At 41.7% G+C, this 27,726-nt stretch overlaps 1 protein-coding gene across 19 annotated transcripts in view; it reads left to right on the forward strand.

Annotated features, from left to right (window-relative positions):
* Positions 1-27,726, forward strand: part of EYA4 (EYA transcriptional coactivator and phosphatase 4) — a 224,044-nt gene that overhangs the window by 54,850 nt on the left and 141,468 nt on the right. The window lies entirely within an intron of this gene.

Below are 27,726 nucleotides of genomic sequence, written 5' to 3' on the forward strand. Positions count from 1 at the left end.
TCATAGTGAAGAAGATTTTCTCTTAAATACCCAGGGCTCAAGCTGTTTAGGACTTTATAGGTTATAACCAAAACCTTGTACGTTGCCCAGAAACTTATTGGCAACTAGTGTAGATCTTTTAAGATAGAAGTGATATGGTCTCCCCAAGATGACCTAGAGAGCAGCCCCACACAGAGCGCATTGCAGTAATCAAATCTGTAGGTGACCAGCTGATGTACTACTGTTCTGAGGTCATTTATCTCAAGAAATGGACGGAGCTGGCATATCAGCCAAAGCTGATAAAAGGCACTTCTGGCAACTGCCTCAACCTGGGATACTAGGGAGAGGCTTGTCCCCAGAAGCACCCCCAGGCTGCATACCTGTTCCTGCTGGGGAAGTGTGACCCCATCCAGAACGGGCAGAACTGCATTATTTCATGTGTCTTTTCTATAAACATAAAGCTAAAGATGTCAGCTCATGAATTATGCAAAGGGGAGATTTCTAATCTTAATATGATATTAAGAGTAGACCTTATTCTTGCTACAGTCTTCCCCCTCTAGTTGTCTGGTGAGATGGCTCTGTGATGGAACTCATGTTTATGCTTTGTTTTAGATGCCAAGGTGTTAGAGAACTGTTCTGCTGTACATTCTACTGTTACCCCAAATCCCAGGAGTTTGTAGGAGTATTGCTGGCCTTGTCCGTTTTGCTTGCAAAGCTGTGAATTGTCCAGCGTTAGGAGGAGTTACTGAACCATTTCCCCAATGCTTTGTTTCCCAGTCCTTACATGTAGGTTTCTTTTCTGTGTGAAGTCCTGCACATTCAAAGGAAGGAGTTAGGGATGTGCATGGAACCCGTTGCGCCGGCTTGGTCCGATTCTGGGTTTGGTTGAGCTGGGTCCAGCTCAGTTCGACCCTCAAGTCTACCCCGGCCAGCTTGCGGACCAGCTCGGGTATACTTGTAAAGGGGAATTCTCAAGGAGAAGCGAGCCGGATGACACCTCTCTAGAAGGAGTTAAATTTTCTGTATTGTGTGAACATATATAATGAAGGTGAAAGAAAATGCTGAAGAAGGTGTTCTAGCTGCAATGGCACATGCCCATTTAAATGAGCAAACTTGATGAAATACTAGATCCTGTTCTTCCTAATAGAAAGGATAGCATTTTTCTATTTTATTCTCTGTCCCCTCTCAGTCCTCTTGTTCGTTCTTGCATAGGAACCTCTAGTTTTTATGGAGGTTTTTATGCAGATTTCTTTTCAGGGCACAGATTTACTCATTTTGCACACTGGATCCTTGCAAGTTGCACAACACACCTGGTCAGCCTGTGCTGATTCCCCTGAAAGGGGAAGAGTGGGATTTGCACTTGCAGTGTACACAGCAGAAGGAGTGTTCTTGGTACATGAATTGTTCCTGCCCCATTGAACTTTATTCTGGGAAAAAATGCTTTCCACACTTTCATTTTTGAAGCCCACTTCTCATTTGGTAGGTGAAAGTAACTTTCTACATAGAAATGTGCATGAAGTATATCTGAAGAGTTTGGCCAATAATGTGAAGTATGCTTAATAATTAGTGGCCTTGAAATAAAGCATGGAGCTTAGGAGTACTAGTTTGGCAGTTTTCCTTCAGACCTGTCCTGTGTAAATACACAATATACATATTCATAGTAGTAATGCTTTCCTTGCCTTCTGCAAACTGCCATGGGGTAGAATGGAATTGGCTGCTTCTTTTAGATGATGTGAATGGGTAAGGTGTTCCATAATTTTGCCTGGGGTCTGACAACAGACTAGCAAAACTAGATGTTATACACCAACTGGATAATATGTCCTGTGTTGTTTTTTTTTAACCCTCAAAACAGCCTCAGTAGGTTATGAGGACTTATAACAAATGGTGGGGTGTACACCACCTTTTTGTGCGCAGTTCATTATCCTTGGTATGTTCCCACTCAAAATGCCTCTAGTTGCTTTTCTACCTGGTTTGTGTGTGTGTGTGTGTGGGGGGGGACATATTGAATACTGTATCTTTTCCCTCAGAGGAGAAAGAGCAGCTGGAGGCGAAAGGGTGAAGCAGTCACTCTCTTCCTTTGCTCAGACACTGACACTGCTTTGGAATAAAAATAAAGCACCTGCAATGTCTAGCTTGGCCCTAAGTGTCTAGTTCTGTATCAGTATTTGCTGGCATTGGGCAGAAACTAAAGCAGCCTCCCACACAAACCCAGTCCACCGCTTTCATCCTTTGTAATATCTACCTCCATTTTCCTAATAATGACCAGCAGTATTTTGGAGCACAGAAGATTTGCCATGTGAAGTGACTGCCTTGGATGGCAGTTCCGTGGGATGGAGAGTGAGGGCACCTTGCCTGCTCCCACTGTGGGCATCGCTGCTGCTGCCGCCGCCACCCCACTTCTGTGCTGCTGCCCCAACCTTGCTGGCTCCACCCTGCATCCTTTGCTGACGTGCCTCCCGGCATCACCAGCCCATATCCCACCTTCTTCCCCCTCATGGCTGGATGGGGTACACCATCACTGCTTGCAAACTGTGAGGCAACATACATTCATCACCAGCAGTTTGCTCAGTGGCCCCTCTGTTTGCTGCTGTGCTAGTGCCAGCTCAGTCTCTCCTGATGTCTTTCCCCAGCAAGCATCAAACTGGTTTGAAGCAAACACTTGGTATAAGTCTGGTGCTTGGAGGAGAAAAGATGGGGTGTGTGAAAGAGAGAGCTGGTGCCAGTGCAGCAGTGAAGAAGAGAGGCCAGCATGTGGAACTGTTTTTGCTGGATTCATGCTAACAGCTGCATGCAAGCAGCAGTAGCATGTCCCATCCAGCCACAAAGGGGAAGAGAGCAGTGTCTTGGTTGGATAGGGATGGGGGCAGGGCTCATGAGGGAATGGGGTGGTGTTAGCACCAGCTCCATCCTGGGGTTGAGGGGCAAGTAAGAAGCAGGGCAACTTGCTATTTGCCTCAAGCAGCGAATGGCACCCAGCTGGTACTGGTTGCATAACCCATTACTATTTTCAGAATCTTTTGCAATCTATTATGTGTCAGACGCCTAGTAGTGTGATCAGTAATAGGTTTGGACCCAGTGTTTAATTCAAACCTAGTATTAATATTCCTAACCACACGTATTGGACAGGAGAGCTGGTCTTGTGGTAACAAGCATGACTTGTGCCTTTAGCTAAGCCTGGTATATGGATGGGAAACTTGACATGTGAGTACTGTAAGATATTGCCCTCGGGATGGAGCCACTCTGAGAAGAGCAGAAGGTTCCATGTTCCCTCCCTGGTATCCCCAAGATAGAGCTGAGAGAGATTCCTGCTTGCAACCTTGGAGAAGCCGCTGCCAGTCTGTGTAGACAATACTAAGCTAGATGGACCAATGGTCTGACTCAGTATGTAGCAGCTTCCTCTGTTCCTATATTAACATCATCATCTGCTTAAACAACTGTGGAGGTCATTTTACTGGGTGAATAAGTACGCTGTAACAACTAAATCAATCTCAAAGAGATTTGGTTCTTTTTCTAATTAGTATCCGTGGGAGTCTTTACTTTTATTTTTAATCACAGTGTTTTTAAATTCAGACTGCAAATGTTTTTTAGAAGAGTAATTTAATTTACTAAAGTATTTTAAAAGCTGGATACTGTATAAATGTTTTCTACAACACTGAAGCAAGAAAAAATACGCATGCTTTTTCATATGACTCAAAATTAAAATTGTTTTGGCCTGTTTAGAAGAACTTATTCGAAAAAGGCAGCTCATTGATTCAGTTGGTTTCAGTATCACTTCTGGAACAGCTATTGAGAGAAGGATTGAGTGATTTGAAGGTGTTTGCTTTTACATTCAGCTCCCTAAATGACAGATGCAGGACCTCCATGACTCAGTCTGCAATCCAGTAGACTCTTCCATCCTTTCTACATATAATACTCTTGTGCCAAATCTTTAGTATTTTGCCAAATTAAACATAGGCTGACTGAAAAAATGTAGCTATGCAAATACACTTCTGAAAAATACATTCACTTTATACTGACAAGCTGTAACTTTCTGTGGATCTCTAATTATACTGGCACAAAATCAAGACAATTCCCAGACCATTAGCCTAACTGCTGTTGAACTTCTATAAAGTCTACTTGCCTCATCATTTGTAAGCGGATATAAACTCCACTGTTTTTTAAACTGTGTTTTCAAATCACCATTCTGTAATTTTTTTCCTTCCAGGTTCAAAAGTCCAGCCTGGTTTTCATTACTAGGACTTTGAAGTAATCATACAGTTTTTGTCTTTATGTGAGGTTTGTTACTCTAGAATATGAATTTCCTCCATTTATTATTTCATGGATTGCCATTTGCTGGTATTCAGATAGGACCTAAACCATAGTAAGTTAGCATGCCAAAGAGGTTGAAGACATGAGCCCATTATTTTAGATAATGTCAGAGATAATTTCAGTTTATCTTTTCTTATACATGTGTGTAGATAACTGGATGAATATTTTTTACCAGATAGGAATAATTAAAAAAAAAGTTGGGGAAGCTTGTTTTTCTTTAGTCCAGGAACATTGCCTGTTCATGTCTGGTTGACTTCTGGTACCCTTAATGATATGCTGAAGCTCGTTTCTCTGACTTAATTTGCAGAGTAGAAGAATCCAATGGATTGTGGCGATACCCTTGGATGTATCACTCCCATGTTGCAGTAGAAGTTGGTACACATGTAGCACATGCCCATCTCTAATTTGTAACACATGGATAAGATCTCTCTCTTTCACTCTCTGTCTCTCACATGCTCTGGGTCCAGCCCAGGTTCACTTTTATAATTGGTTTTGTTTTGGAATATTTATCTTATGGTAAGGTCTGCCACATGTATGGAAACAGCCTGCACTCACCTGAAATTCATCCAGACTTCCACGAGCTTGTTTCCACAGTATGCACAGGCAGTACAATAGAGACATAGTTACCTCACATTTTTTGATGTGGAGGCAGATACATTCTGAATCTTAAATACGTTGTAACATGTTAATTGCCCTTTAGGCATCTGGAGAACTGGTCCTCTGGTTATGAGATTAAGCCACTATTGTCATCTTTGGAAAGGAGGTGTTGTATAAGACACCGGGATTTCCTTCAACTGCACTTTGAATTTTTATTTTTCTCTTTCTCAAAGCATAGGGCAGGATTTTAACTTTATCTTCAAGAAATTATGCACTTCTTCATATCTCATTGAAGTGGACATGTATAAATATCCAGTAGATCTTTAGATGTGGCTACTGACATCCTGACTACTTCTGGAGTCCCATACTAACACTGCTCTATTGCTGTGTGCGTGAGGGGTGGGGGGAGAGCACCTTTAAATGACTTCCCCTTCCTCTGGAAGCCCTTTGCAAGGGGCCCTACAACCCTCAGAAACATTTTTTGGTTGACACAGAAGGCTTCCTAATGAAATGGAAGTCATTAAAATTCCCCACACACCCACAAGCACCAGTGCAGTGTAGTCTAGAACTCCTCAGAAGCACTGGTGCTGCATCAGTATTTCATATCTCATTGAAGACATAATCCATCCACAGCACAGCATCCCTCCCGTGGCTTTTGCTGGTGTCAATCTTATGTTTCTTTTTTAAGGAGGTCGGCAATTTCACATTTGAGTTCTTTGAGGACTCTTGGATGGATGCCATCCGGCCCTGGTGATTTGTTAGCTTTCAGTTTTTCCAGAGAGTTTAGAATATCATCCCTTGTCACTTCTATCTGACTCAGCTCTTTAGCCTCCATCCCTAAAAAGCCTCGTTCAGGAACAGGTATATGCTCAGTATCCTCTGCCGTGAAGACAGATGCAAAGAACTTATTCAGCTTCTCTGCAAACTCCATATCCTCCTTAATAATCCCTTTCACTCCATCATTGTCTAATGGTCCAACTGCCTCCCTGGCAGTTTTCCTGCTTCTGATGTACTTAAAGAAGTTTTTGTTATTCCCCTTGATACTTTTGGCTAAATGTTCCTCAAACTCTCTTTTTGCCTCCCTTATTGTCACCTTGCATTTCTTTTGCCAGGGTTTGTGTTCCTTTCTGTTCTCTTCGTTTGGACAGGCCTTCCAATTTCAGAAGGAAGTCTTCTTTCCTTTTATGGCTTCCTTGACGGTACCCATTAGCCATGCTGATCCTCCTGGACTTAGTGGTATCTTTCTTCCTTTTAGGTATACAATCTAACTGGGTTTCTAGTATTTTGGTTTTGAGTAAACTCCATGCACTCTGGAGCGAAGTGACTCTCCTGATTTTCCCTTTCAGCTTTCTTTTCACCATACTCCTCATTTTAGAGAAGTTTCCTCTTCTGAAATTCAAAATGTCCATGTTAGACGTCCTTGGTGATTCTCTCCCCGCATGTATGCTGAATTTGATGGCACTGTGGTCACTGTTCCCTAAAGGGTCGATGACACTGACATCACGCACCAGGTCCTGGGTGTCACTCAGAATTAGGTCCAAGGTTGCCTTCTCTCTGGTTGGTTCCATGACCAGCTGGTCTAGGGCAGAGTCATTTAGCGTATCTAGAAATTTAGCGTACTGGATAGTCAAGCTATGGTATATAGTGATTATTGCAAAATTAACAAGTTAAGTGTGAGTGAACAATAGAACATGAAGGAGTTGTGCAAACAAAGGTGTTTATTTTGGCTATAGAAGGTAATACAACTCAAGAGTTTCCAGCTGTTTGAGATAGAGCACTGAGAATGATGTTTTAACATTGAAATGTGTTTGCTCAAGTTTGGCAAGATCTTTGTTTTTAAAGTTATTTTGCTTATGCATTAAAGCGGTCTTAATATATTGTCTGGAGTAAGGGAGAATGTGTATATCATCACCACTATATTGTCTTATTCAAAACAATTTTTGTTTTCATTTTAAAATAATCACTTTTATCATGTTGGAATTCTGTTTGATTTAAAATTTGATTCAAGAGTATTGTTTCTCTTTATAATAGATATTCATTGAATATTTGTATATATGAGAAAAAAAAGTATAAGCAATTTTGTAAAACTCCAGTAATAATGAGAGCTAAATATGTGTATACATCTTTTATTCAGAACAGCATAATTCTAAAACCCCAAGATATGATTTCTCCATGTTGAACTGCTTTCCAAGATAAAATAATGTTATTTTAAGAGCATAGGAAAGTTTCAAGTGTCTACAGGTGGGCTAATTGTAGAAATACAGGAGACCCTCATTTCACACAGGTTTGTTCAGCGGTTTCACTTACTCGCAGTTGAGAAACATGTATTGGATCTCGTTATCCACGGTATAGGCTATTTGTGCTTTTTGCGGGCGCAAATTTTAGTTTCACTTTCCGTATTGTGCCTTATTATCAGTGTGGTTTGAGGGAGGAGCTTTATGGGTTGTTGAGTAGTTGTTGGAGGTTAGAGAGTGGGTCTTGGAGGAGTTTGGAGTGCTTTGGATTGTCTTTTTGAGGAGTTTGGACTTGCTTGTGTTTTGGAGTGTCCTTTGGAGTTGCTGTCGAAAGTAAAGTCCAGATAATTTTGGGGATTGTTCCTCGGTGTTTGTGTGTGTTTTATTGGACAAATACTGTATAGTACTGAGTCAGACCATTGATTGATCTAGCTTGGAATTGTCTACACAGACTGACAGAAGCTTCTCCAAGGTTGCATACAAGAGTCTCTTGCCCTGATGGAAGCCCTGATGGGAGATGGCAGAGAGGGAATTGGAACCTTCTACATGAACATAAGAACAGCCCTACTGGATCAGGCCCAAGGCCTGTCTAGGCCAACATCTTGTTTCACACAGTAGCCTGCCAGATGCCTCCGAGAAGCCCATAGGCAAGTGGTGAGGGCATGCCTTTTTTGTTGTTGCTCCCCTGCAACTGGTATTTCGAGGGATCTTGTTTGTGAGATTGGAGGTAGCCTATAGTGACGAACTAGTAGACATTGGTGGCTATAGTCCACCTCCATCCTCAGTGGTAGTAGCCGGGACCCTAACCCCAACATAAAATGAGGGCCTTCTTTATTCCATTCTTCCATTTACAAGGTATGAAACCTTGTTAGCTGTAATGCAAACTTATTCTCCTGATCTTTGATATATGGAACACAAGAAAACAGATTGAAGTCCAGGCCCCCTAAGGTAGCATTCTCAGAAATACTACTTGTTCCATGCGTAGGGCTAGCAGGACAGGCAGAGCTGAGGGGTGGTGCCACAAGAAGGTGGTGCCATGAAGTGGGGTTTGGATTTGTTTGACACTGGGGTACATTTTGAAACAAGATGAGCTTTTACAAAAGGGATGGTCTCAGCTTGAACTAAGATGGAACCAGACTGCTGTTGCTTAATAGGCCCCAGAGCAGCTTTTAAAATGATGCCTGGGGATAACTGACAGGAGTTGGGCAGTACCTGTTTCAGCCATCCCCTAAGGTGTAAGGGTGTAAATGCTTCAGATAAACCAGAAGGGGACAGGGTAGAACCAGATAAAAAGCAGAGGGAAGGATGTGCTAGCCGGTCAAAGAGATCAAATGGCCAAAAGAAAAAGAGCATATACAAGGTAAGAGTTTCAGTGTTTAGGTCCTTATACGCCAGTGCCAGAAACCTCCAAGCTAAGAAGGGTGAGCTGGAGTGCTTGGTTGCTAATGAAAACATAGATATAGTGGGCATAACAGAAACATGGTGGCCCAGGGAGAACCAGTGGGACACAATTATTCCTGGATATAAACTCTATAGAAAGGACAGGGAGGAGTGAATTGAGGGTGGAGTAGCACAGTAAATTAAAGAAGGGATAGGATCTCACAAGCTAGAAAACCTAGGAAGACTGGAAGTTCTCCACAGAAACTCTGTGGGTGGCAATACAAGGCCTGAAAAGAAATGTGCTGCTAGGGACATGCTATCATCCTCCCGGTCAAAACACTGAAAGTCACTTTTAATTGCAGAAGGAAATCGGGCATCAAAGAGAAACAGAGCTGTAATAATGGGTGACTTCAGTTTCCCACACATAGACTGGGTAAATTCACAAAGAGGCCATATTTCTATATACATTGAATGCTTTAACAAAATTTCTCATTAAGAAAGGTTCATGTGTGGACTGGTAACTGGTTGAAGGAGAGGAAATAGAGGGTAGGGATAAATGGACAGTTTTCTAAATGGAGGGAAGTAAGAAGTGGGGTCCCATCTGTACGGGGCCAGTACTCTTCAATTTATACATAAATGATCTAAAAGTTGGGCTACGCAGCGAGATAGCCAAATTTTCAGATGACACCAGACTATTTAGGGTAGTAAATCCAAAACTGATTGAGAGGAGCTCCAAAAGGATATCTCCTAACTGGGGGACTGGGCAATAAGATGGCAAATGCAGTTCAATGTAAGCAAGTATAAAATGATCCAGAAGCGGCTGGTCTGGGCAATTCTGGGAAGTGCGGTCAGTGACCACCAATCAGCAAAGGCACTTCCAGATAACATCCTAGGTGCTCTATTTTGCACTAGCTTCAGTTTCCTAATATTTTTCAAGGGCAGCCCCACATAGAGCGTGTTACAGTAATCCAACTGTGATGTGACTAAGGCATGGGTAACTGTGGCCAGATCTGCCTTCTCAAGAAAGGGATGCAACTGGAACACTAGCCAAAGCCACAATCTCCACCTGAGCTTCCAAAAGCAGAGCCAGGTCCAGCAGTACCCCTAAGCTGCGCATTTGTTCTTTCAAGGGAAGTGAAACCCCATCCAGAACCGGTAGAATCTTCTCATCCTGATTGGCTCTCCTAATGACCAACAGTACCTCTGTCTTGCCCAGATTCAATCTCAGCCCACATCCAATCCATCACTGCCTTCAGCTGCCAATTCAGGACGTCCACAGCCTCTCTAGCATCAGATGACAAGGAGAGATAGAGCTGAGTGTCATCTGCATATTGCTGACAACTCGGTCCAAGTCCCCAGATAACCTCTCCCAGTGCTTTTGTGTATGTTAACATGTAGATCAGGCATCCCCAAACTGCAGCCCTCCAGATGTTGCTGAACTACAACTCCCAGCATCCCTAGACACAATTTTTTGTGGCTGGGTATGCTGGAAGTTGCAGTTCAGCAACATCTGGAGGGCCGCAGTTTGGGGATGCCTAATGTAGATGTTAAATAACATGCAGGAACGAACCGAACCCTGCGGGACCCTGCAGGCCAAAGGAGCAGTAGTCTCCTAGCACCACTTTCTTGACCCTTCCCCCCAAGAAAGGACTGAAGTCACTCCTAAGCAGTGCCTCAAATCCCTATACTCCCTTTACCTCCAATCCCTATACTTGAGAGGCGGTCCAGAAGGATACCATGGTCGATAGTATTGAACGCCTCTGAGAGGCCCAGAAGAACCAACAGGGAAGCACTCCCTGTCAAGCTCCCGGCGTAAGACATCAAATAGAGCAACCAGGGCAGTTTCAGTCCCATATACAGGATGGAAGCCAGATTGAAAAGGGTCTAGATTATCTATAACATCCAAAACCCTCTGCAGGTGGGACGCCGCCATATATTTTAAGAAGGACACTGTAGAACTGGATAAGTGCAGAAGTGGGCAATCAAGATGATCAGGGGCCTAGAGCACCTTCCTTATGGTTTAAGGCTACAACACCTGTGGCTTTTTAGCTTAGAAAACAGACGACTGAGGGGTGACATGATAGAGTTCTATAAAATCATGCATGGTGTGGAGAAAGTTGATAATTTTTCTCACTTGCATAACTCTAAAACCAGGGGCAGAGGTGCACTTAGGAAATTTTGGAGGCTGGACCTAAAGGCCTTAGTAGCCCCTTCTCCCCGCTGGAGGCCCCCCTCCTGCTGCAAGTTAAGTATCATCCCCCTGTACAGTAGCAGAAACATTTCAACACACAACTTAACATATCCCCATTCCACATTTTTCTCGCCCCACTACCCCCTCTGTCTCTAAAGCACCTGGCACAGGTCATAATCACACTTAGCTGCATGGCACAATTCAGGCCAGCAGTGACCACCTGGGACAGTCTAAAGAGGATTTGGGGGCCCTCAGGGGGTATAGAAGCCCTGGACATGGGCCCCAAAGTTCTGGGGTAAGAGTGCCACAGACCATGGTTCATCCCATGAAACTGATTGCCAAGAAATTTAGGAGTGACAAAAGGAAATAATTTTTCACACAATGCTTAATCGACTTATGGTATTCTCTGCCACAAGATGTGGTGACAGCCCACAGCCTGCATGGCTTTAAGAAGGTTCATGGCGGACAGGTCTATCAATGGCTGCCAGTCTGAGGGCCATAGACCTCTTCCAGCTTCAGAGGCACGATGCCTCTAAATACCAGTTGCAGGCGAGTAGCAGTAGGAGAAAGGGCATGCTCTCAGCTCTTGCCTGTGGGGTTCCCAGAGACATCTGGAGGGCCACTGTGTGAAACAGGATGCTGGACTAGATAGGCCTTGGGCCTGATCCAGCAGGGCTTTTCTTATGTTTAATGGGGACCTGCAAAAATGTTGTAGTCTGTTTTTTACTTGAGGTTTTTTAAAAACTTGTATGTTACATAAAGCCTTTCTGAAGCTTTGAGTGTAAGAACACTTTCCCCCATTTTAACCATTAACAATGTTCTTCAGAATGTAAGTTTAACACATTCTGATACACTGTTTCCTGTATTCAAAAACAATGTACTCAATGTTTAGATTCATTTTTTAAAATTGACTTTGACAGTCAGTTTAGAATGTGCACTATTATGGTGGTGAATATTCTCTAGGGAATGATGTGAAAGAGAATGCTTACTAATTAAGGCTTTTTGGGGAAAATCCTGGCTATTCTATTAAAGTTAACCCCTGCTAACTTGGCAGAGAGGCACCTTTTAATGTGGTGATTCTTTTTACTTCCAGTGACTGTTGCTGGTGTCTATCTTATGTTTCTTTTAGATTGTGAGCCCTTTGTGGACAGGGATCCATCTTATTTATTTATTATTTCTCTGTGTAAACCGCCCTGAGCCATTTTTGGAAGGGTGGTATAGAAATCGAATAAACAATAATAATGAAAAGTCAACTTTTCATTGTGGCACATTGTATGCTCCATTTATAATGCTTCTTCTGTTAATGTGTGTGTGGATGTACAAACCTTGAACATATTATTTGATTTTGACATCTTCCTGCTCTTTGTAGGAAGATTTTGACATCTTTCTGCTCTTTCTTCTCATCTTTTTGGCAATCTTAAATTCCTCAGTGTATTGCAACAAGTTTCTATATGGTAGACTGTCCTTTACTCCCCTTTACCTGTTGCCATCTTTGAAGGGAGAATGTAAACATTTTTAATACTCCCCCTTTAAAAAAATTTTTTTCCTGTGCATTTTCTAAATTGGTGGCTGCTGCTCCTCCAATCTGTTTCCCCACGTTATATAATTTTTGTTATATAAACACAAATTCATAAATTGAATTTCTCTTTAAGTTTTTTCTTTTCTATCTTTAAACAATTGTTGCTCTTCAAACTTGGAACTCCTTATCTATGGAAATAGGTGTCCCTTTCCCTTCTTCCCTCTTTAAACCTTCCCATAAAGTGCAGAGAGGGGAATCTTACCTCATGATGTGTAGCCCCTGACCGTTATTCTCATCCCTCCCCATTTTATAACACCTTTCATAAGGCATCACAAGGCAGTTTACAGAAATTAAAATATAATAAAATTCCATAAAAATCACATTAAAATTAGTTAAAAAACTTAAATTGGTTAAAAACCATAAAATATACATGCAAAAACCAATCATTAAAAAGACAAACAGAAGCAGGAGACCTGAAAGACCTGGTAGCCCTTAAGGGGTAAAAGCCTGAACAAATAAAAAAGCTTTTGTATTTATTTATTTATTTTTAAACAGCTACAGATGTCGGAGTGGACATTCACTGGGAGAGCATTCTAGAGCCTGGAGGCAACAACAGAGAAGGCCCTGTCCTGCGTGCATGACAATTTAGCCTCTTGATGTCAGCACAATGAGCAAAGCCCCCTTTGATGACCTTGTTGGGTGGGCAGATATCCTTCAGAGCTTCGGTTATTCAGGGCCCAAACCATTAAGGGCTTTAAAGGTAATAACCCTCACCTTGAATTGGATCTGGAAACAAATTGGCAGCCTGTGCAACTCTTCCAAAATATGTGCAATCTGCTCTGTGTGAGCAGTTCTAGAGAGGACCCTGGAAGCTACATTAAGCATCAAATGAAGTTTCTGAATTATTCAAAGGAAACCTCATGTATTGTGCATTGCAGTAATTTGGCCATGATGAGACTAAGACATGGGTAATAGTGGTCAGATCTGCCTTTTTGAGAAAAGGACACAGTTGGTGCACTAGCTGAAGCTGTGCAAAGGCCTCCACTTGGGGGCCTTGGCATGGACATTGAAATCACCCAAGACTATAAGCCTAGGGCAACCCACACCACCTCTAAGACCACCCCTGCCAGCTCAGGCAGAGACACTGAGGTGCAGCAGGCTGTTGGGTACACAAACAGAATCCCTATCCTATCTTGTAGGTCTGCCCTTATCCTTCTCGACTGCCATGCTACTTGCATTGTGAAGGATTTGCTCTGTTCATCAAGGAAGTCAAGGATCCAGTTTATTATTTCATGGCCAGTTTGTCATCTCAGCCAGCATCTCTTCCAGTGCTACCAGTTTTGCAAACACTGCCAAAGTATCTCGGGATATGCTATCAGCCTCCACAACAACATCTAAGCAACTGGAGAACCTATAGAATCCAAGAAGACTCTTGCCTATTCCTTTTTAAGGGTCCTCCTCTGAATTCACTGGTAGTTGAATGTTCTGTTAGCAACAGGTCAGGCAAGACACACTCAGACCCAGTAGATAAGGGGGAAGCTAGATGCTATGGGGCACAGGTTTTTATTCTACCTCATGTTTAGCCATTAAAATTGCCAACTATATGGCCTGCATGGTGAAGTACCACTACTCTGGGACAATCTCAAAGAAGACTTGAAAGATGTCCCAGAAGATTTCCGTGGCAAATACAAAACAGCCCTGAACAAATCTGCTGAAATCACCAGGCAGCATTTAAGCAGAGCAAAACACCTGAGACAGAGTCCCTTACAATCGTGGGGGCCATCTCCTTTAGTAGACATGCTTTGCTATGATCAACATCCCTTTAGAATGGCCAATACAACTATGAATATGAAAAATATTCATGTACGACTTTTCAACAAAAGTTCCTAAAGTGGTTTACATAGACCATCGAGCTCATCAGGAGAGGTCCATCTGCATTTGCCATGGGCTCGTCTGGGATGGGCCTTCCCCATTGCTGCCCCAAGGCTTTGGAATGCGCTCCCTAATGAAATAAGAGCCTCCCCATCTCTGACAACTTTTAAAGTCTTTAGAGACGCACCTGTTCACCCAGGCTTTTAACTGATATTGTTTTGATTGTTTTAATGTTGTTTTTAGAATATTGTTTTAAAAATTTTAAATGGCTGTGTTTTAAATTTCTGGTTTTGTTTTTAACTGATGTTTTACTCTTGTTTTTATCTTGTTGTAAACCTCCCAGAGACGTAAGTTTTGGATGGTATAAAAATATGTCAAACAAACAAATAAAAAATTAAAAATGGACATAAATAATTTTTAAAAAGAAAAGAAAATGCCTCCCTGTCCTAAAAGGGCTTGCAATCTAAAAAAGCAACATAAGATAGAAACCAGCAACAGCCATTGGAAGCATGCTGTATTGTGGATGGATAGGGCCACTTGCTCTCCCCCTGCTAAATAAAGAGAATCACCACTCTTAAAAAGGTGCCACCTTGCTCAGTTAGGATAAAATCAAAACCTGCCTTTTGAGGGTGAATGTCTGTTGAGTGCACAGATTGTTGACATAATGGAAAGAATGAAAAAGTCCCAATACACCACAAGGACCTTTACTTCAAACCCTCAACAGAACGCTTATTCTAATAAGTACAAGCCCTATGGCATGCAAAGATATCACAGGAAATATCTCAAGTAATATCTTGTTCTCCCACCAATTGGCATGTCCTCACATCAGACGACTGGGTGTTGAGCATAATTTCAAATGGCCATGCAATAGAGTTTACCACCCTTTCTGTTTTTTCAGGAATAAAATACAGCTACAGCTATTAACTTAGAAGATGTTCATTTTTTACTTCAGAAGGGATTGATAGAGCCTTTTCCTCTGGAGGACAAGAGAAGAGGTTTCTACCCAAGGTATTTCCAAATTCCATTATGGACTTGAGACACTTGAACAATGCAAGCAAATTTAGGATGATCTCTCTACAAGGTATCCTTCCTCTACTAGCAAGGGAAGAATGTTTTATGACTCTAGACCTAAAGGACACCTACTACCATATGGGGAGAAGGGAGAACCACAGGAAATACTAGAGATTTTCTCTGGGTTCAAGAACTTCCAGTACAAGGTTCTTCCATTTGGACTCTCAACAGCACTCTGTATCTTTACAAAGTTTGTAAGCATCATCATCATAGCACACCTGAGGACATGGGGCATCTTAATATTTCCTTATCCTGAATGACTGGTTACTGATGTTAGAGTGCAAAGACACCCTAATCTCACACATCCAGTATATCCTAGACCTCTTAGTAAAACTAGAAATCGGAGTCAATTGGTAGAAATCTGTCCTAAGACAACAAAAACAAAATCAGTTCGTTGTTGCGGTTTTGGGCTCAAACACAAAAAGAGTGTACATTCTGGAAGATAGGAGGCAGTTGATAATAGAACTGATCTCCTCCTTCACATTCAGGCCAAATCAAAGAGTCTAGACTGCAAAGACTGTTAGGTCTAATGGCCTCATGCACAGCTGCTGTGCCTCACGCAAGACTCCAAATGTGCAGGCTCCAAAACTGGTTTCTGTCAGTATTCAGACTGAATTCAGACAGCCAGAACATGTGTCTGGCTCTTCTGCCACTTGTACTTAGATCCCTCCATTGGTGGACCAGGATAGACTCGGTCTCAATAAGTGTGCCCCTCAAGCTTCCAACTTAGTCACTCACAGTAACAACCAATGTGTCCCTGAAGGGCTGGAAATTAAACTATGGAGGGTTCCATGTCTGAGGCAAATGGATACTGCAAGAACAATCCTGCAAATAAACTTCCTGGAGTTACTAGCAGTACGGAACACCCTAAAATTCTTTCTACCCCTATTAAAAAAAAAAGGGGGTAGTGCAAGTTCTGCTAGATAACATAATGGCAATTACTTACATCAACCACCAAGGGGGGACACTCTCCCAGTCCCTCTGCAACCTAGCACAACAGTTGTGGGAATGGAGCATAAACCACCATGTGCATCCAATTGCCCTAAACAACAAGGGCACAGACAACATCTTGGCAGATGCCCTGAGCAGGAACTTTAACCTCTCGCACCAGCATGAGTGGGAGATTCCGGAGCTTCTTCAGAGCATTCTGTCTTCAGACTTCGGGGAATCCCATCCATGGACCTGTTCAGGACATGGGGCAATTAAAAAATGCAAACTATAATGCTCCAAGACAGGGGAGACGCCTTCCAGATGCCCTCGATGAAACACTTGTACTACCTGTTCCCTCCCTTTCCCCTGCTCTCTATAATGAGCAAAATACTACAGGAAAGGACTCAGTGCATGCTACTTACCCTATCGTGGCCCAGACAGCCATGGTTTCCCATCCTTCTGTGTCTATCTTGGGGTCAACACCACTGTCTTCCACACAGACAAAATCTTCTGTCACAGGGAGCAAGCCACCTCTTCCATCCCAGCCTCCAGGTCTTGAACCTAACTGCCTGGAGGACCAACTATTAGATGCTATCCTCCTGAATGAAAGGAAAGAGTCAACCAAGAGGAACTATATGTGCAAATGGAAGAGGATTGCTCTACAGGTGAAACTCAGAAAATTAGAATATCGTGCAAAAGTCCATTAATTTCAGTAATGCAAATTAAAAGGTGAAACTGATATATGAGACAGACGCATTACATGCAAAGCGAGATAAGTCAAGTCTTAATTTGTTATAATTGTGATGATCATGGCGTACAGCTCATGAAAACCCCAAATCCACAAATTAGAATATTACATGGAACCAAGAAGACAAGGATTGAAGAATAGAACAGTATCGGAGCTCTGAAAAGTATAAGCATGCATATGTATTCAGTACTTGGTTTGGGCCCCTTTTGCAGCAATTACTGCCTCAATGCGGCATGGCATGGATGCTATCAGCCTGTGGCACTGATGAGGTGTTATGGAAGACCAGGATGCTTCATTAGCGGCCTTCAGCAATTCTGCATTGTTTGGTCTCATGTCTCTCATCCTTCTCTTGGCAATGCCCCATAGATTCTCTATGGGGTCAGGTCAGGCGAGTTTGCTGGCCAATCAAGCACAGTACACTGTATACTTTTCAGAGGTCCGATATTGTTCTATTCTACAATCCTTGTCTTCTTGGTTCCATGTAATATTCTAATTTTCTGAGATTGTGGATTTGGGGTTTTCATGAGCTGTACGCCATGATCATCACAATTATAACAAATTAAGGCTTGACTTATCTCGCTTTGCATGTAATGCGTCTGTCTCATATATCAGTTTCACCTTTTAATTTGCATTACTGAAATTAATGGACTTTTGCACGATATTCTAATTTTCCGAGTTTCACCTGTATATGCTACATCCAAGAGCTTTGACCCTTACACTACTTTGATCCATCAAATTCTTTTATACTTGACAAATCTGAAACAATTGGGACTTTGAAATCCTTCTACCAAGGTTCACACAACAGCATTCTCTGCTGGATGGGGTTACACTCCCCCAGAAGGAACAGGAACACAGCTTGGAAGAGCTCTTGGATCCAGACCTCACCATGGTATCTCAGTTGGAGGCTATGGCCAGGAGCGCTTTCGATAGAAAGCTTTGGCTCATTCGACAGGTGCGTCCATTCCTTGAAGAGAACGATCTCAAAACAGTGGTGCATCAGCTGGTAACCTCCAGGCTCGACTACTGCAATGCGCTCTACATGGGGCTGCCTTTGTACGTAGTTTAGAAACTTCAGTTAGTCCAAAATGCGGCAGCCAGATTGGTCTCTGGGGTAACCCAGAGAGACCATATTATGCCTGTCTTAGAACAGCTGCATTGGCTGCCGATATGTTTCCAGACGAAATACAAAGTGCTGGTTATTACTTTTAAAGCTCTGAAAGGCTTGGGTCTGGGTTACCTTAGAAAGCACCTTCTTTGGTATGATCCCCATTGCTCATTGAGGTCATCTGGAGAGGTCCGTCTCCGGTTGTCACCGGTATGTCTGGTGGCGACTCAGAACAGGGCCTTTTCTGCAGCTGCTCCTGATCTATGGAATGCACTCCCGGCAGATATCCGCAGTTTAGGCTCACTGTCGGCCTTTAAGAGAGCCCTAAAACCTATTTATTTGGCCTGGCCTTCCAAGGCTTATAAAGTGGTGTTGTTTTTAAAAGTATTTTAATTTGTTTTAAATAGTTTTAATCATTTATGAATTGTTTTTATATTGTTTTTAGCATTGTGTTGATTATGTGGGTTTTATGTCTTTTAAAAAAGTAGTTGTCATCCCAGAGCCTCTGGATGGGGCGGTTCACAAATGTAATAAATAAATAAATAAATAAATATAAAATAAGACGTCTGGGCTGGGCTGAACACACTGTGTTTTCCCATGCTGACTCTAGGAGATTGCTTAAAAGAATAAATAACCTGTTCCTACCAGTGAGAAAGCCCATCGAACCATGGAGTGTCTCATTAGTTTTATCCACACTTACAGAGGCACCATTCAAACCTCTTGCCTCCGCTTCCCTGAAGTCTCCATCTCTAAATACTGCCTTCTTGGTTGCCATTACATCGGCAAGGAGATTCGTGAGCTAACAGCTCTTTGAGCTGACTCCCCTTAACACCAGATTCTATCCAGACAGAGTCAAGGCTGCAAGCATGACTTGTCCCCATAGCTAAGCAGGGTCTGCTCTGGTTGCATCTGAATGGGAGACTAGATGTGTGAGCACTGCAAGTTATTCCCCTCAGGGGATGAAGCCGCTCTGGGAAGAGCAGAAGGTTCCAATTTCCCTCCCTGGCTTCTCCAAGATAGGGCTGAGAGAGATTCCTGCCTTCAACCTTGGAGAAGCCACTGCCAGTCTGTGAAGACAATACTGAGCTAGATAGACCAATGGTCTGACTCAGTATATGGCAGTCTCCTATGTTCCTATGTAAGATGAGCGTAGTTTTAAAGTTAGAGGAAGAAACATCAATAACTTGTGCTACACTGATGACACTACTCTGATAGCTGAGAATGGAGATGATCTGCACATTCTAGCAATGAAAGGAGCACAGTGAAAAATTGGGTCTATGACTAAATGTAAAGAAGACTAAACTAATGACAATGGGTACAGAAACCAGCCTCAGAATTGATAATGAAGACATTGAAGTGGTGGATAGCTTCTGCCTTTTAGGATCGACCATCAACAATAAAGGATCCAGCAGTCAAGAAATACGCCACAGACTAGCACTTGGTAGGGTTGCAATGAAGGCCTTGGAAAGGATATTTAGATGCCGTGACATGTCTATATACCTACAAAGATTAGAATCATTCAGACAATGGTTTTCCTCATGACCCTCTATGGGTGAGAAAGCTGGACTTTGAAGAAGCAAGATAGAAAAAGTATTGACGCTTTTGATCTTTGGTGCTAGAGAAGGCTTTTGAGGATACCATGGACAGCCAGGAAAACAAACAAATGGATCATAGAACAAATCAATCCAGAATTTTAACTCAAGGCACAAATGATGAGGCTCAAACTATCATACTTTGGACACATTATGCGAAGATCCATCTCCCTTGATAAGTCCATAATGCTGGGAGAAGTTGAAGGAAAAAGAGGACAACCAGTAGCAAGGTGGATGGACTCTATTACGACAGCAATGAATGCACCTCTGAGAGACCTTAAAGGCCAAACTGAAGAGAGGTCATCCCGGAGAGAATCTATCTATGTAGTAGAATCTATCTATGTGGACTTGATGGCACTTCAATCAATCAATCAATCAATCAATCAATCAATCAGTTAATCAAAGTCATTTTGAGAACAGATCCCTCTTTCAGACCAAAAATAGTTTGACTTGCATCTAAACCAAGACATTGTATTACCCATCTTCTTTTTAAACCCTTCTACACCTCTGGAAAATCCATGTACTCCTTGGATGTCAGGAGGTCTCTTCTATACTACCTGACTAGGACAAAACAATTTAGATGGACCAATAAACTGTTCATTTCCTATAAAGGAGAGAACAGAGGACAACCTATTTTGAGACAGAGACTGTCCCACTGGCTCATAGAGCCTATCTTCATGTGTTACAAAGGGGTGCAGCCCTCCTCAAAGGTCAAAGCATATCTACTAGGGCTATGTCTTTGTCAGTGGACCACATGTCTGGTATCAGCATGAAAGACATCTGCAAAGCAGCTACATGGCCATCATATTATTACCACGAGAGCCTGTTTTGGGGGCTTCCCCGAGGAGCACCTCTCTATATTTGGAACTACCAGCCTGTAGCCACCACTCTTTGCATTCTGGATCTCACGGGACGGTGGGAACTCCACTTTGTTTTACCTGTAGTTAAATCAATGGGCGTGTCATTTAGGCGTGTATCCTGGGAGAAGGAATTTATAGGTCAAGTTCAAAGTGCCAGACTGCAGGAGGACCTCCCCTTGCTGTCAACCCCGATTACTCACAGATAGTGAAGCCGGAATAGACGTGATTGCTTACTATTCTTTAATAGTAAAGAATTACTATTAAAGTAATTAATGATGCTTACTATTCTTTAAAGAATAAGCCAAGTATTCTCCATATATTGGCACAGCAAACCAAGTCAAGATAGCACCTCCCCAGGAAGGAGCAATAAAAAAGCAACAGGTCATCTCCTTTGCTAATGATCATGTTAATGGCTGACTCGGAGCCGGCGGAAAGCTAGTTTGTTTACATTTTAGTTACTCACAGATATTCTGAAAAGACACGAGAGAGAAACTCTAATCCATTCACCTTGCCTCTCCCTTATTGGGTCCTTTCAGACCTTCCCTGGCTTTTGTCCAAGAAGTCCACTCCTCAATTTTGAATAGCTTGTCCTGTGCTTTATTCCTTTTGCTCGCTTTTGCAAGGGGTGTTTTGCATAATGCCCTCAGGCTAGAATTTTCCTATAATTGATCAGAACACCATTGATCCATGTGCTTTCTGTGTCACCTGGGATCTTTGTATCACTTGTGTCCCTACCTTAAATTTACCAGGTTGTCCTTCCTTGGATCCACCATTTTTTCCCCCTTCCGTCTTGGTACAGGGACCTCTATTTTGCCCTGCCTTGACTTTTGCTCCTACTTTACCTTTTGTCTTCAGACTTGCCTGTTTCCTAATCCGGTCTGTACAGCACTCCTGGCTGCAAGATTCTGGTTCATTTTTTAAATTTTGCCTGTCTGACAGACCTCTGTCTGGTCCCTGGGTTCACGAGCCCATCTGCCTTCCTGCCTGTCTCAGAGGAGAGAAGTCTCTCAGCCATGATTGAGCTGCAAGGGTTCACCGCACTCCTGTGGGAAGTAGTATATAACCCCAACTCTCAACACTTCCCCTTCTCCTCATTTCTCCTAAAATCCAAAACTGTCCATCTCTCTCCCATCAGCCTTGAGTAAACACAGTTCAGAAACTCAAGCCAAATTGCCTCATTTTGAGTTGTGACATAATATGTTGTAACTTGTTGGTTTTGCTAGTCTTGCTTGTTTAATATTATTGCTCTTTAACCATTATTCTCTCCTCCTGTACCCGCCCCCCCCAAGCCCTTCAAACCTCATTTTGAAATGAGTAAAATAAACCTTATTTTACTTTGAACCTTAACCTCTCCATTCAGTTCTTTCTGTGACTGAAGCTTTGAACAAATTTATTCTGAAGTTGGGACTACTCCATTCCAATCTAGCTAATCCCTCCCCCCCCCCCCCCCGCAAGCCTAAAACATAACTCAGGGTTCCCACCAATTTCCCAGGAGCAGCTCCATTAACAATATCTGCCCTTTGTCAAACACTATTCTGTGGACATCCACTTGGCAGCAGAGGACAACTTTGGTCAGGCAGTATTAAAAGAAAGGTTCTCTAACTGTATTCCAGCACCTGCCACCATCTCGGTGAGCTCACGAATTACTCAAGTTGAGAGGGAACATGTATCACTACAAAGATAAATGGGTTGCTTACCTGTAACAGGTGATCTTTCTGGTGATCCATGTTCACTCACAAAACCCTCCCGGCCTACCCCGCTACTACGATACTTCCACAGTAATAAAGATTGACTTGACTTCGTGCATCCACATTCTTCACTCATCACAGTAGCCAATCAGAAAGTTTCACAGTAAGCTTCTGTGGGGCTTACTGCGCAGGTGCAGGACCTAAGTTGTGAGTGAACATGTATCACCAGAAAGATCATATGTTACAGGTAAGCAGCCTGCTTATTTTGACAATACATGGCAATACATTATATCACTGTACAATAGCAGTATTAGGAGGGGCAGTGTTGGTCCCTCCAGCTGTCAGGTTGGATCCTGTCACTGCTGAACTCTGAGGTTCTGTCAGACCTGGGGGAGGGGTCTTTACTTGTAACTGGATGAGGGGGAGGGCGTGGGGTTACTTCACTTTTCCCTTCATTCTGGAAGGAGTACTAAACTAGCTGTCTTGCTGGCTTGAGGCTTGGTTTTATAAGAAACTTCTCCCCATTTAGCTGACCTTCTAAGGTGCCTGAGTGGCCCAAGTAATCCCAGAAGCAGCTGGGCTACTCAGGTACCTAGTAGGATAGCTTTATTTCTAGGATTGTGAATGGCCCTTTGTAGTTACAGATAAAGGAAGGTGGGGAAGAGGAGAGGGCAGGAGATGCAGTGCAAAACCTTCAGCACTTAATGTAGTTAACATTTAGAATAATAATCATCATATGTCCAAGGTTGTACTTTGGGCTGAATTTACATGCAATTGCACTAAGTACAGAAAGGGATGACCAAAAATGCTGATTCTATTACATGTTTTTAACATTTCAGGCACTATGATACTGAAGGTTTTTTTAAAAGATAAGAACTTGCCTTATAGTAGGAGGAGTTCTCTTGCCTGTGGGTATATATAATATCAACTTAAAAATTTGCTCATGGCTACCAATGCTGAAAAAGTAGTTGACATCTAGAGCAACAGAGTCCGGATGCACCAGGAAGACATGTTTGCATTGTAGAAAGCTTCCTCACTGTTGCGTTCACATGTGCAGCAGGGAAGGGAGGAATTTCAATGCTTTGCTCTGCCTCTGGCAGTTCCTGGGTGATGTCACCCAAAAATATTTCCTGAGGGACATGTTGGAGGTGGAGTTCTAGTGCAATGACCTTTTGCACCAACTATCCTAATAACCACCAGGGGTATTGGGAGTAGAGACAGTGAGTCAGGGTCTCCCTATCTGTCCCTACTCAATGACACCTGATCGGCCTCTTCAGCACTTCCTGTGCTAAGTCACAATCCTTCCTTTCCTCTTAGAGAGTAGATGGAAACATCTCTCTTTCTCCTTACCTATTCATTATGTAGTCCTTTAGATTAGGATTAGGACTTTCCTATCAAAGTGTACTTAAGCAATACATACTTAGTATCTAGTTCTACAAGAATCTCCATGTGTTTTCTCTAAATAGCTGCAACAACTAAACCATCCTCTGCTACCTACTCTGTAACTGGAGTGTGTGCTCTCTTCCTTAGTGCTCTGTTGTTTACCTACTGGGGGTAAAATTAACACCTCCCAACAGGAAACTCTGCCCTCCACTATGTGCCCAGTGCAGCACAGCTAGGAAAGCTCTCCTCAGTGCAACTTTGTCTTCCTGGCTTCCACACTCTGTAATGTTATCATTATGATTGTTTTCTATTGCTGCAAGAATCTTAAAACAACATTTGAAAACTGATTAAGCTCCCTCAAAAATTTAAACACTATTTATTGGGTTTTTGTTGTCATAGAGCAGGGCTAATCCTGCAGATGTTGGCCTGCAACTCCCATGATCCCTGACTATTAGCCACTGTGGCTGGGGGTTATGGGAGTTGTAATCCAAAAACAGCAGGGATGCCTAAACTGAGCAGGCCTGTCACAGAGGCTGGTTGGTTTTACACTGGATAATACAATAAAGTGAGAATTACCTTGGTATTTTAATGCTTCCGTCTAGAGGCACCTGTTTAGGGATGTTTGTTTATTTATTACATTCACAATTACTAAATATTGAACATTCCCAAGAATCACACTGAGTGCTTGCAAGCAGATTTTTAAAAAGGTCCATGATGTGTTTTCTTAGGCAAGTTAAAAACAACAAAAGATGTATGCCTGAGTTATCTCCATATCATAAGACATGTGAGAATGTATAATTCACAAAGAACTTCTGCTATGAAGTCCTGGTGAAGTGTAGTGGCTAAGAGTGAGCTGGCAAATCCCCAGTTTGGATCTCTAGTCTCAGTCCCTTCAACTGCATATGAAGACAATTCTGTCCCATCTTACAAGGTGGTTATCAGGATTTCTGATATAATTGCTGTGAAGCACTATTTAAAAGCTATGTGTTGTTTTCTTCTCTCCCCCGAATACAATTTGTGTTAACTCTATTATGTGTGAAAAGACACGAGTCTGAGTCCTGAGAGCACAACCATGTATTTTAACAGTAATGTGGAAGGTGGGCCTAAATGTAAGTATTTATTAATGACCCTTGTGGGCTTTCCAATCCTTTCTAATAATAAAGTGTTGGAGCTGTCAAATGATGGCACAAATATCCTAATCTACTGAGAGAGCTTTTTAATCCAAGTCATCAATCATGTTTTTATTAGCTTTAACGGAGTCAAGCTGCTGTCATTTAGCTGCTGTCATTGCACCGGGACAATGTGCCGACAATGTTCTGCAGGTGTAACTTTCACTCAAACGCTGTCTCTGAGCGACAAGCTAGATTGTGCGCTCATGTTGGGAGAGAGTGCCATCTTCAGTTCCAAGTGTCAGTGTAGAACAGCATTGGGCATCTGCATTTTGCTACTTTGTCACATGTGAACAATATAGCTGCTTGTTTTAGGCTCAGGACAAACAAATCCCCCCCCCCAACAAGGGGGATTCTCAGTTTAAAACATGTGCATTATATGTTACCATTAAGCTGCTGTGTTGTTTATTAAATACAATTTTATTTGTTTTTGCAAAATATTGCTTGAACATAATAATACTAGCTGAAACAATAGGATTTGTTAAGAGCCTTAGCATTCTAGATTCTGTAGAAAGTATGTGTTCGTATTGGAAGGAATTTGGTAGGAATAGTGATGACACAAATGAGTGGTGAATGTTATATTCACAAAGAGGTTCTGTCAAGTTGATTATGTCCAATTTGCTATTTATATTGGAGTACTATTTCACTTGATATAGCTCTTCTGATAGTAAAGTTGGAGGGCCCTTGTCCCTTGTTTCTACTATATTACTGTGAATCTTGTCTAATGCATTTTTATATGGTGCACCTGGGAGAGATTTTGTTGTTGGGCAACATCTGTATTAAGTCCCATTGAAATTAATTTGACTCAAGTTAGCCATGACTAACTTGTCACATTGATTTCAGTGGTTCTTTGTCATGACTAGTCTGGATGTTGCTTGTCTGGATTTTATTTTATTGATCCATTTTTAGTGCTTCGGTTAGAAAACATATTGCAGTATTTTTTTTAAATGTTCTATGCGGTGCTTCATTTACACTTTATCTATATTGAAACATTATATTAATATAGCTTGCATATATATGTGGTTGTATGCATCTAGAAGGACTTCACACAATAAGAATCAGATGTGTCACAGTGACAGCAGGCAAGTAAGGGCTGGGAAGCAGGGTTCATTAAAAGAGCCTTGGGATAAATGCACCACATAAGATACGTACTGAAAGACAGAAGCTGTTGATGAGGATGACCTCTGTATGCAAGTCATCTTACTATAAACAGAAGGGTGTGGAAAGCCATTGGCCTGAACCAAGCTTGTTTATTATCCAGATCTCGCCATAGTTAATTTAAGTAAGCTCAAGGAAGAATGAAGTGTTTTTAGTTCTACATGATGATGATGATTATGAGACAATAGTGCTGTCTACAAAATTATCTCATCCCAGAATTGGCTACACACCTCCAGTGCTGGATAGTGGAATTTACTTGGTGCTAAACCCAACACAAGTGTCTGGTTTTTGTTTTTCTGAAAAGGGAGTCAATGTTCTTAAGAAATTATTTTACATTTCTTGAGACGGAAATGAGGTAAGTTTGTGATTTATTTCCATATGGTGGTAACAATTAGCTTGTTCAGATATCAGTTGAGGACGAGCTGTATCTAAGCATTGTACCATCAAATCACCTTGTGTCTAATAAGTTTCCCTCCACTTAGCTGTTATATCCCCTTACAGGTTCACTTAAAGTTGTGTGCATTTTTGTATTTCTAATAGATCATACATGGATAGGAATTATTAATTAATAGTATTACTGCAAAATATCAAAGAATTGTTTTATAAATAATCTGCATCTTTAGAAGTTTAACAAAGAGTAGAAACAAGCAGCATATTGAAAGCACATATTTAATGTTAATTAACCTAGTTTTTGTTCTGGGTGAGAAGAATTGTTAAGCAATAAAATGCACTCTGCATCCTGACAGAAAGATGATTTGTTTAAATGACTAAGTATGTACATGTAGGCCTTTACAAAACTAATATTTAATATTTTAGAGGTTAAGTCTTCAACCCTATGTTCACATCTAGAACTGAGCCTCACTGATTACAGTGATACATATTTTTGAGCATACATGCATAGGATTGTGCTGTAATTGCTGTTTGGACCGGAAAATAACACACCGTTCATGACTGGCTCTTCTGAAGTTCTCTAATCCTCTGAAAGTTCAACCTTGCATTCCAGAGACAAAATGTGGAATTTGCATTTTATACGAAGTTCCTGGGTTTACGAAGCATTGGGGACATTTTGATACAGTTTTCTGTGATGCTAATGATGTGTCTTGCTGTAAAACAATACTAGTTAAATGGGTATTTCGCCTACTGTGGCAATGTGTGCACATGTATTTTTCTACCTTGTAGACAGAGCAGCAGACTTGTACAGCCAAAGTTAAACTGCCGTATAGCATTCAGGATCCATGATATGAATTGGCATTAACAACTACTGTGCTTCTTAAATGTCTCTTTCATTCAAGAGAACTTGGGAGAGGCTTTGCTTTAGGAGTAGTATTTTATTACCTTGGAAAAGGAAGTCAAGTTCTGAAAGGGGAAAAAATTAAATTCTTGTACTGTCCATTTGTGAAAATTGATTTACAGCTTCAGGGAATTGTATTGTTTAGGGAGTCTGTTTTGCAGAAAAGTATGATAAATTATTACAGCCAATATGCTCCTCAATTTGGTGTGTATGGTCTAGTGAACAGCAAGCAGCAGTATCCACTTACATGTTTCTTTTCTTAGGTTGCTCAGTATTTTCTGAAAGGTATTTCAGCTCAGTAGAACTTGGGGGTGGGGGGGGAATCATAGTTCTTGGCTTCTAAACTAACAGCATTTAGGATACTAAACCTGTATATATAAATCAATTATGTACACATCTTAAAAAAATTATATTACTCAAAACAGTGTGTTTGAACATTATTTTTGAAAGGCATGTATTGAAATATTTATAATTATACTATATGGTACCTATAACATTATTTAATGAATTCCATAGCATGAACCATAAAAGAGAGTCCGGGAAATCCTTTTGGAGTTAATGTTGGGAAAATGATGAGTGTATGTTTAGAAAATGCAAGACAGCTGTTAAAGAAATTCAAATGCCAAACAACTTATTAAGTGTATGTTGAAT

This window comes from Hemicordylus capensis, chromosome 1, assembly GCF_027244095.1.
Source record: "Hemicordylus capensis ecotype Gifberg chromosome 1, rHemCap1.1.pri, whole genome shotgun sequence".
Lineage (NCBI taxonomy): Eukaryota > Metazoa > Chordata > Lepidosauria > Squamata > Cordylidae > Hemicordylus > Hemicordylus capensis.